Raw genomic sequence first — 9,811 nt, 5'->3', positions numbered from 1 at the left:
TTAAAAATCGGTAACTACTCATTCATTTTCGTTGCTGGGTGGATTTACACGCCCGCATGTAAAAGTAACGGATCAATGATTTCAATGGGAAACAGGTATCTTACTTCTTTGAGAGAGAAAGAAAGAAAAGTAATCCTAAGGCAGTAGAGATTCGCTAGACAATGCCTGGAAGAGAAGTAACAGGTTAGCACCATGTCTAGGCGCTGGCTGCCTCAAAATACCCGTTATTCCTCTGTGGGTATGGCAGAGCATAATCGGTTTTAAGGAAAAAAAAAATCCAGATCCTCAGAAAGATTCTCCCAAAGGCTTGAGAAATAATATGTAGTTTAGAGGAGACTTACCGAGGGGACAAGCGGACCACTCTCACTCCCAGAGTCCAAGCAGGCAGGGCGACTCCAGCCGGGGAGCGACTCGCCGCTTATAAACTCCGCCAGAAACGACGTCGGAATACCAATCGCGCCACGGAATTTAATGCGAGATGACCTTTTTTTCCCCGAGTACTCGGATTTGCTTTTTTAAAGCGTGAATCTCTGGTTGATCTGCTTCGACGCAGGCATGAGTCACAGGGCCGCCGCCGCCCCCCCGCGCCGCGCCGCGCCGCCCGCAGCCGCTGCGCCCCCCGGCTCGGGGGCGGGGGCGGCGCTCGGCGCCGGCGGCCGCCGGGTCCCGCCGCGGCGGGGCGCGGGCCGGGCGGCCCCGGGCAGCGCAGCCGGTGCGGAGAGGAGCGGCCCGTGGGGGCAGGGCCGGGCCGGACACCCTCGCGGGGTCTTCCCCCTGCCACCCCTGCTGCCTGCCCCCGTGCCCCGCGGAGCGCTGCAAGCGACGCCGGCGGGCTGCCCCTCGGTTGCATTTACTTTACTCGAAGCTAACAGGCACTTGCTTTCTTAGAACATCTGCTTAAAGCAAAAACCATCTGATCTTCAGCTTGGAGCGCCCCTTTAGCTGCCTTTGTTCCCACTTCAGCGCTGCACGCCCCTGTACACTGTGCTGGCCGAGAAATGAGTCAGGCGGGGTCCGTGTTAAATGTACCTTAGCAAAAACATCCCCCTCCCTTCACTGTGATAAGAATGTTATGTGCCCCATTCATTTATTCCCCTTCACAAAACCTCCCAACTAGGACCAGCTCCCTCCGCCCAACTCTCCGCCAGGGGGTGGCAGAGACTCAAAGACCGGAGACTCTTTTTGTCTCTCCCAGCGACAAGGGAACATCTGGTTTTCTGTGACTTACCTTCAATGCTTTCGTTAGATTACGGCTTTATACCAGACAGCCTTTTGCTAAAAATAGAAACATTAAGACAATCATTTTTTTCTACCCCCGACAACTCAAAATCTCATTCTGTTTCCCCACCCCATCCCCCAAAGATGCTTTCTAATAATTGGCAATGGTGACCGCAGTGTTACATTTCAACATGTCGAGGTAGCTACACAAATGGCTAAAACAAACCCTACTCGCCAAGATGACACGCAAGGGGCTGGGAGGTACCTACAAGGCGAATGGAGGAGGGAAAACAGGCTGACGAAGACGGAGGATTTCACCCCGTGCAGGGGAATGCTGCGCAGCCAGGACTGCTGACACTGTAACGAGCAGCAGGGACACGTCCTTCTTCAAGGACTTGAAGGGAAAAGCAAAAAGTTAAAAGCCTTTTTTTGGATAGGAGACTGACCGGCTGACAGCATTAAGTAGCCAAGACGATCGTTTTGCCGTGCACACCTACCACCCAGGAATTGGAGGAATAATGAAAACACTGAGAGCAGAAAAAACAGCTTTAAATATAGGTGTAGAGGTACTAATATCTCCAGCTATTAGTGCCGGGTCTGCACTGCAAAACAATCGTCTTGGCTACTTAATGCTCTCAGTCAGTCAGTCCGCTCTCCAAATGGGTCCCTTTGCCATGTATTTCCTATGGTTTTAAAGGCAGTTGCAATCAACCGGGCAAAATATCCCCTGCAGAGCATGAGAAATAATAATTACGACTATTTGTCTCTATAATTATTCATATATAAACATATATGACTATGGGAAATCGTGGCAGGACTGCAGTACAGAATGTGAAAAATGAACCTGCCAAGATCCCCGAAGGCAGGAGGCGCGACCAGGCTCAGCCTGTGAGCGCCGGGGCAGGCACACGTCGCGGGCGCCCATTCTTTCCCTTTTGGCCCTCCCACTGTGTGTCCTGAAGCAAATATATGCATTTTGGTACAGACACGCGCACCCTCGGGGAGAGCCGGGCCCGCCGGGGAGGGATGCAGACCGGCCGGGCAGCAGGGCTCCGCTCAGCACCGCGGACAGCGCCGGGGCGCGGCGGGGCCCGGGGCCGCGGAGGCGCCGGGCGCCGGCCCGGCAGCACCGCCCGGCGGCGAGGCCGAAGCAAACCCGCGTCCCCGCTAGGTGGCGCCGCACCTCCAGCGCGGCGCCGCCGCGAAGCCGCCGCCGCGCGGCGCGGCCTCCCCGGCCCCGGCCCCGGCCCCGGCCCCCGCGACGGCGAGCGGGGCGGGACGGAGCCAGGGCAAACGGCGGGGCGGCGCCGCGCGCGCCCCGTGCCCAGCCGGGGCCTTTGGAGCACCCGCCGGCTGAACGTGCCTAGAAGGCAGGGGCGGCGCAGAGCGGGTGCAGTTTCAGTGGGAGTTCGCCGCCTCCCCATCAAACCGTGCTGCCCGGGGTTGTTTGCTCACCCCCCTCTGCTGTTTTCCTCTTCAGTGTGTTGGCTGTTTTTCTGTTGCTGGTGCTGGAGTGCACCATAAGCACGGGTTATGGAGAACACTGGGTATTGTGCCCGATGCAGGTTAGAGCCCCAGAAGGCCTGGCCTTTGCCTATTACCCCTGACAGTTACTGAGCTTGTGAAATATGCACAGGAAAAGATACCAATCCACAGCACCAGCAAGATAGCAGGGTGCAGAGATTCCTTTGCTTGGAGCTTGCATCCAATACCTAGACATTACTTACAAAAGCTGCAGGGTCTCTTCCAGTTCACCTCTGTTCATCAACTGAATACACTAAAATATGGATCTTGAGTACCTTGGGAGGGAAAATAAATAAATAAAAGCAATATAATAAATATATTTAGCGACAAAGAATGGTCAATGATTATACAATGGTTATAACTATGGGCACATAAAAATGAGCACTGAGCAGAAAAATATTGTTTGTTTGTATGGCAGTCTATAGGTTCGAACAGGCCAGGAGCTGTATACAATATTTTAAAGTGAGAGGAGGGTCTTTTGCCTACACTTTTGAACTTAGGAGTTCAAAATGTACCTATGTGGCAATTTAAAAGCATTTGGGAAAGGCATTCTATCTTAATACTTATTTTCTTTCTCATATTCTAAACTATAATCATGTTATATACACATTTATCTACAGCGAGGGAAGTAAATTGGCCTTTTGGTGATTTTTATGATAGTTGTTTTTCTCCATGAAAGTTCTCATCACTGTTGCCTTCTAAATTTGAAATGTCCTTTCCTTTCATTTTTTTCTTTCTTTCTTTCTTTTTTTTTTTTCTTTTTTCTCCCCAACACTGTGAATACTTTAAGTGGTAGGGATCAGGCATTTTCTTTTCTTAAAAGCTTACTCAACATGACAGACACTGAACATCAGAGAGGTTCCTGAAATCATGTTTTTGAATTTTTATCTTCACAGCCTGTGATTCTTTTTTAAAATCACACAGTTATAATTGTTTGTAACCCATTATGCTGAATGTTATTACAAACTATATTAATTTATTAATTAATCCCTTTCCACCTTTTCTGGTACCCAACATTTTATTTACCTACAACTTCATTAGAATTCAATAGATTCAAATGAGAAATTTCCCTAAATCTTCATGAACAAAAGTCAGAAAACACTTAAAAACTAAGTAATTCAGAATTTGCTTGGTTCTCACTTGCGGTGCTAAAAAATACAAACTACTGTATTTGTCTGTAACAAAAAATGAACACAGCAAGAAAAATTAATGGACTTGAATGGACTGCTCTAATTATTTGTCCCTGTCCAAAAAAATCTGCAAGTGGAAATCATGTGAAAACTATGGATTTATACTCTATTCTAGAGAAAACTTGGTCTATCCCTTTTATGTCACTTGATAAAAACTTTTTGAAGGTAAGAGATATATTTGCTTTGGGTTTATGACTGATCAGTCACCGATCTATCCAAGCATCCCATTTTTAAGGTCATGCCCATTGCCTGAATTTCAAAAGATAAGCGCTAGCTAAAACATTCTGCACTGCTGTGAGGAAGGGCATTTAGAGAACTTTAATCTGATACACATTGTTTTACGTACTTTGTGGCTTCTTTTTGCAGGATATTCCCTTCCTTATTCATGCTAACACTTGTCACTGTCCATTTTGATCTGCTTCATCTAAAAAACAATACAAAGAACAACCCACATCCCCAAATAATAGCAGCAGCAAATCCCCACTGTCAGCACTACCAAGCAAACATAGAAGCAAGCAAAAATAAAATAAAATAAAATAAAAAAATAAAAAAATCCAAACCCTACTTCCAAACTAAAACAAAGTAAAAACCAACAGAAAACCTTATTTATCTAGATGGATCATATAAATAAAATACAACTATTTAGGTCATGGAATTGTGATTGTAGCACGAAAAATAATAGAAATGATAGCAGTAAGTCTGCTCTCCATCAGTTTTAGGAAACTGTAACTATCTACCTTGTGACTGTCATAAATGTTATTCCCAGCCTCTCTCTCTAGCTCTGTAGAGTCATTAGAACTAATGTTTGGATTTTCCCCTTGTGATATGTTGTCATAATTGTTACTTGTCTCACTGACTATATCTTTTTATCCCATACCAGGGCATCAGTTTATATTTATAACAATCAATAATTTAAGTAATGTTGCTGCAAGACAAAATGCAGCTCAGCTCATCAATCTCAGAATTAATTTTGAGAGCTGGAATCTGTGCATAGTTGATAAAGAATCTTCAGGAGATGGGAACATGTCTTCCTGCTACTTTAAAAAAACCACTTCTCACGCCATAACTGCACTCTTATCTGGTACGGACTTTCCTAAACTATTCTCAAGTTTTCAGGATCATTGTAATTGTGCACTTTTTTTTTCTCCTGTGATGGTCAAGTCAGGTTTTAGCTTGATGGGTTTGGCAGTTTACCCTAAATAGTAATTGGTAGCCAGTAGAATAATAGGCTTTCAATAGGCCTTTCGCAACATCACACCTAAAAACTTTAATCCTTCTGGTATTTTTTTAGTTACAATATTACAGAAATTAAAATACTCTTTCAAAAGGAAAGTTAAATGCACTTGATTGAAATGAAAGTGGTTTTCAGAAGAACACAATACTTAACTAACATTTATAATAAAGTTGAAAATATAGCATAGAAACACATTTTGGAAACAGAACAATATAAGCAGGTACAAAAAAAAAGGCAATCAGAACATAGTACCCTGAGCAGTCATGTTAGATACTAAATTTTCCATCAGAGAAAGTTGATGTGCAGGTAGGAAAAACTTCCTTCTCTCTACTTGAAAGAACAACTAATTACTCCCTAATCTGAAGGAATCTCATATTAGCATTCTTACCATAACAGAATCATGCTGTTTTGAAGGAGGAGGAGAGTATAGGTTTTAAGCAAATCCATCAGCTGTTACACATGCTTTTCTTTTCAGTATTTAGTATGGGAGATCATACAACAATACTAAAGAGTAATTTCAGGGAAGAAATCCTAAATCAAGAAAGAGAAGTGATTCAAATTGAAGATATCGATCTGAAAGAGAAAATCAGATTATCAGTGTTGCACATGTTATGACACATATTCACATCTTTTCAAATAATAGATTCTCATCTCCTACTTTAGCCCTTCAAAACTTCTCTGCAAACTCTCATTTACCTAAAGCTCCTGATTCCTCTTACTGGCATTTTGGTAGCAGCGCTGGAAGGAGACAAACATGAAAGAGAAGAATCATGCCATCTAGGTGGATGTTAGCTACTCAGTACTAGAACAAGAGACATAATTTAGCCTTGCTATCTTCAACAGTTCATATTGAGCCAGAACAAAGTTTTAAAGCTTATGCACATCAGATAAGAGCAGCACTGCTTTGAACAATGAATCAAGCATAACCTACCTCATTACGGTCAATACCCACTTTAAGGGTAATCTATCTTAAGAGAGACGTAATGCTTACAAGGTTTAAAGGAAATGTCTGGGAAGGGATTTGGGAGTGTACAATGGATAGTGCTCTGATAACTCTGACAGCCGAGTTCTCTGCAAAGCAGATAACAATGCCTAGCTTCACTCTCGCCTGACTCTGAGGACAGAACACCAACTTGGGACTTCATTCCTTAGCATTCTCCTATCAGTCATACAAATTATCTTTTCTCTTCACAGATTAATAATCCCTTTAAACAGAAGTCTAAACTGAAACTAAACCAAATTGAAAGTAAGGTGAGCTAGCAAAATTCTGAAACATCTGAGAGAGATTAGAATTCATGCTATTCATGTCACATAGAAAAGCTTGAAATTAGAGAAGTTGATTCACTATTTCCTTCACAGAAATTCTGTACAAAGGCTCTAGCAATACTAAGGCTGCAAAATGACCAATGAGCAGGTTTTCTAGGAAGTAAAAAGAGTCCAGAATTTCCCCTTCCAGTATCTGAAATGTTAGACCTGGAATTCAGCATATGTATTGATGTGAAATTGCCCTCAGTGCCTTCCAATATTAACACACCCACTGCTAGCCAAAGATAGGCTATATAAGCATTGCAACAGTTTGTAATCTGTAGAAAAAAGACTGGTACTACTAAACTCTGGTTACTATTTTTAACTCATTAAAAAAATGTATCCATCAATAAATGAATAGGATCTTCAAGGCATATTTAACATGGAGTCCAGGTGAATGAAAGATAACTGTCAAGAGCTTTAAGTAATTCTTGTCCAAACAGCAGCAGATTGATCCATAGTTTTAAAATGTATTTTAGATAAAAACCACATTTTGAAAATGTAAATTTTAGTCAAAAAAGAATACAGAAAATACAAAGCTCTTTTGGAAATTATTTGAATAATGCCAATCACTCAAAAGATGGAGAAGCATTATTTATTAACAATTTTTTTTAATCACATTCAGAGTGAAAACTAGCTTTGTGTTTTATAGTCAGTTATATACATGTTATATACATTTTAAAAATAACTTGTCTTTATTATGTAAGTATAATAAAGATATTTATCTAAATCATTTTCTTCAAAATGTAGTTAAAGACAAATTAGTTCAAAAAAAGTCTGACTTTTCCGAGACTTGGGAAGCTACGAACAGACCTGAGAAGCATCATAAAAAACCTCTGAGGTTTTCAGTTCAAGGGGTACAAATCCTTTTACTAGAGTTTGTATTTATGTGCAGTTTTAGTTACTTGAACCTCTATCATTTTCTGAGTTACTAGGTTGATTGCCCCTACAGGTCCCTACATTTGATCAACCAGACAGAATGAGTTTAAGCAAAGCTTCCAAGCCTTTCAGAGACCCTCCAGTCAGTCCTTTTGTGTTTGCTCCCCCTTTTCTGAACAATTCCTCCATAAAAGTAGGTGAATTTTTCCTGGTTTCATTTATGGGCCCTGCAGAACAGTAACAGAGTAGCTGTGGCAACGAGTCCAACTTCAAGAGCAACCTAAGCATTCCCCCTTACCAGACTGACACCTTCTGACTACTTTGACACACACCTTGTCTTTTCATGAGTATGGGTCTGTAAAAGCAGATGACACACAGATTTTAAAAGTAATTTGAAGAAGAACAGTTATTCTTGTCTTACTCTTTACAGTAATTCTATACAAGAAACATGAAAAACACTAACATGCTAGTGAAAAGAGGGACTTCAGAAGCGACCTGTAGAGGCCACCAAGATAAAGAGACATCCTCTCCATTGCACTTTGTACCTTGTACCAAGTATTGGAGATCTGCAAAGGCACCTTTACAATACAGGAAGATCTCTTCAAGGAAAATAAATTCTCCCAAAGTTTTCATTCTGGGATTTCAGGTCCTTTAGACTGCTGTGGTTAAACAAAGAAACAGACACTGGAAAGCTCAGCCCTGTAAGAGTCAAAAGCATTTGATAACCATCTGCTCTGTCTTAATTATCCAAACAGATCTTCATTAAGAATTACTGAAAGAAAAATTACATAACACAGAGCAGCTAAAGGCAATAGTGTAAACTCACTCATATCTAAGAAACCAAAGGAAATTATTTGATATATGTATGTCTATCTAAGCTTGAATAAATTAACCAATTTCTTAATCTCAAAGACTTATATGGACTTAGAGGGACACATTATTGTTTGAGCATTTGTTTTTCATATGAAAATGAACAAGTAAAGCATTTATTCAATAACATTTAGACATATCATGGTAAACATTTTTTTTAAGCTGAGGTAAAGGTAATATCCTTAAAATTATAGCACAAAAATGCTACTACGTAATTTCAAACATTAATATCACACCTTAGAACTTCTGCAGTGAAAAGTAATACTAAACTTTAATGTACTCACATATTTAATAAAATGTTCATTGTAACTTTTCTTCTATCTATCCCAGATTATGTTAGCTATGTCTGGTTCTCATTAGTAGACTTCACTGAACGTGATTACACTCAGTCCAATTCTGTATCCCTGTATAACTTAACATTTTGTATAATAAAATTCTTAGTATTTTGAAAAATAAACTGTGAATACAGTAAGAATCAGCTACAAGCCTGTAAGGGTGAGGTGGGGACACCACTTGACCCCCAGCAGGGACAGATTCACAAACACAAGGCACACTATGGTCCATGCTGAGCGTTTATTACCTCTGCGTCTGAGCAGGGGTTGCCAGAAGTTTCCCAATTGAGGCAATAAAGGCGTGGGATAATCCAAGGCACCACTGAGTGTCAGTCCATGGCGAGGAATGCTGAGGGGGCACTATAAGAGGTTTTATGTACTACACATGCACAGTACACGTATTGAGCTCATCGCTAATCTCGATTCAAAGCCCAGGTGTAGCACCACCCTGGCACTGGCCCAGTTGAGTGATCTATGGGTCAACATGCCCTGTTGATGCTCCTTTTCTCACGGAACGGTTTGGCTAGCTTCCTTCATCTATCTCCTTGAAATTCCTCCACACTTTTCCACACAAAGCCTTTCCTACAATAGCATGGTTTAATCAAGGTATTTTTTCATCATTTTAAGCAAAAGAGTTGCACTGTCTGTGCAGCTAGATGCCTATACTTTTACAGGTATGCCACTCGTTTCATAACCAAACATTAAAAACCACTTCATTCATTATCTGTTTCTTTCAGCATTGTAACCTCATTCACTTATCTTTACCATGTGGACACCAACTGATTCGAGATCATACATATGGCAGACATCCCACATAGACATCTGCATTAAAAATGGCACAAGATATTAGCACAAAATGTAAACCATCTTGAGTTCATATTTCCGATCTATTCTTGAGATATACTGCTAGAAAGGGAATTTGTCTCTTCAGAATATATCCACATAATTTTCAAGTTTTCACGTCAGTCCAGAAAAATTAGCAGATTTATAAAGTAGGATTCCCAGTCTATGATTTTTTTGTATCCCTTTTAAAAGCATTACGATGAATTAATTTAGGACCTGACAAATGGTTCTTTCTTAGAAAAAATTTCCAAATGAAAATCATGCCATAGGAGTTGAATGATGTAGACACTAAAACTAGTATTAGTAACTTAGGAATCAAAATCTCAAAGGGGGTGACCATATTCATTCCCTTCAATTTAAGTGAGAGGAGAGATGCTCAGCTTCTCTCAGGAAAGTAGCTGTCTTACCTCTCTCTT

The sequence above is a fragment of the Rhea pennata genome, chromosome 6, assembly GCF_028389875.1.
Source record: "Rhea pennata isolate bPtePen1 chromosome 6, bPtePen1.pri, whole genome shotgun sequence".
Taxonomy (NCBI): domain Eukaryota; kingdom Metazoa; phylum Chordata; class Aves; order Rheiformes; family Rheidae; genus Rhea; species Rhea pennata.
Note: the sequence above shows the minus strand (reverse complement) of the source record.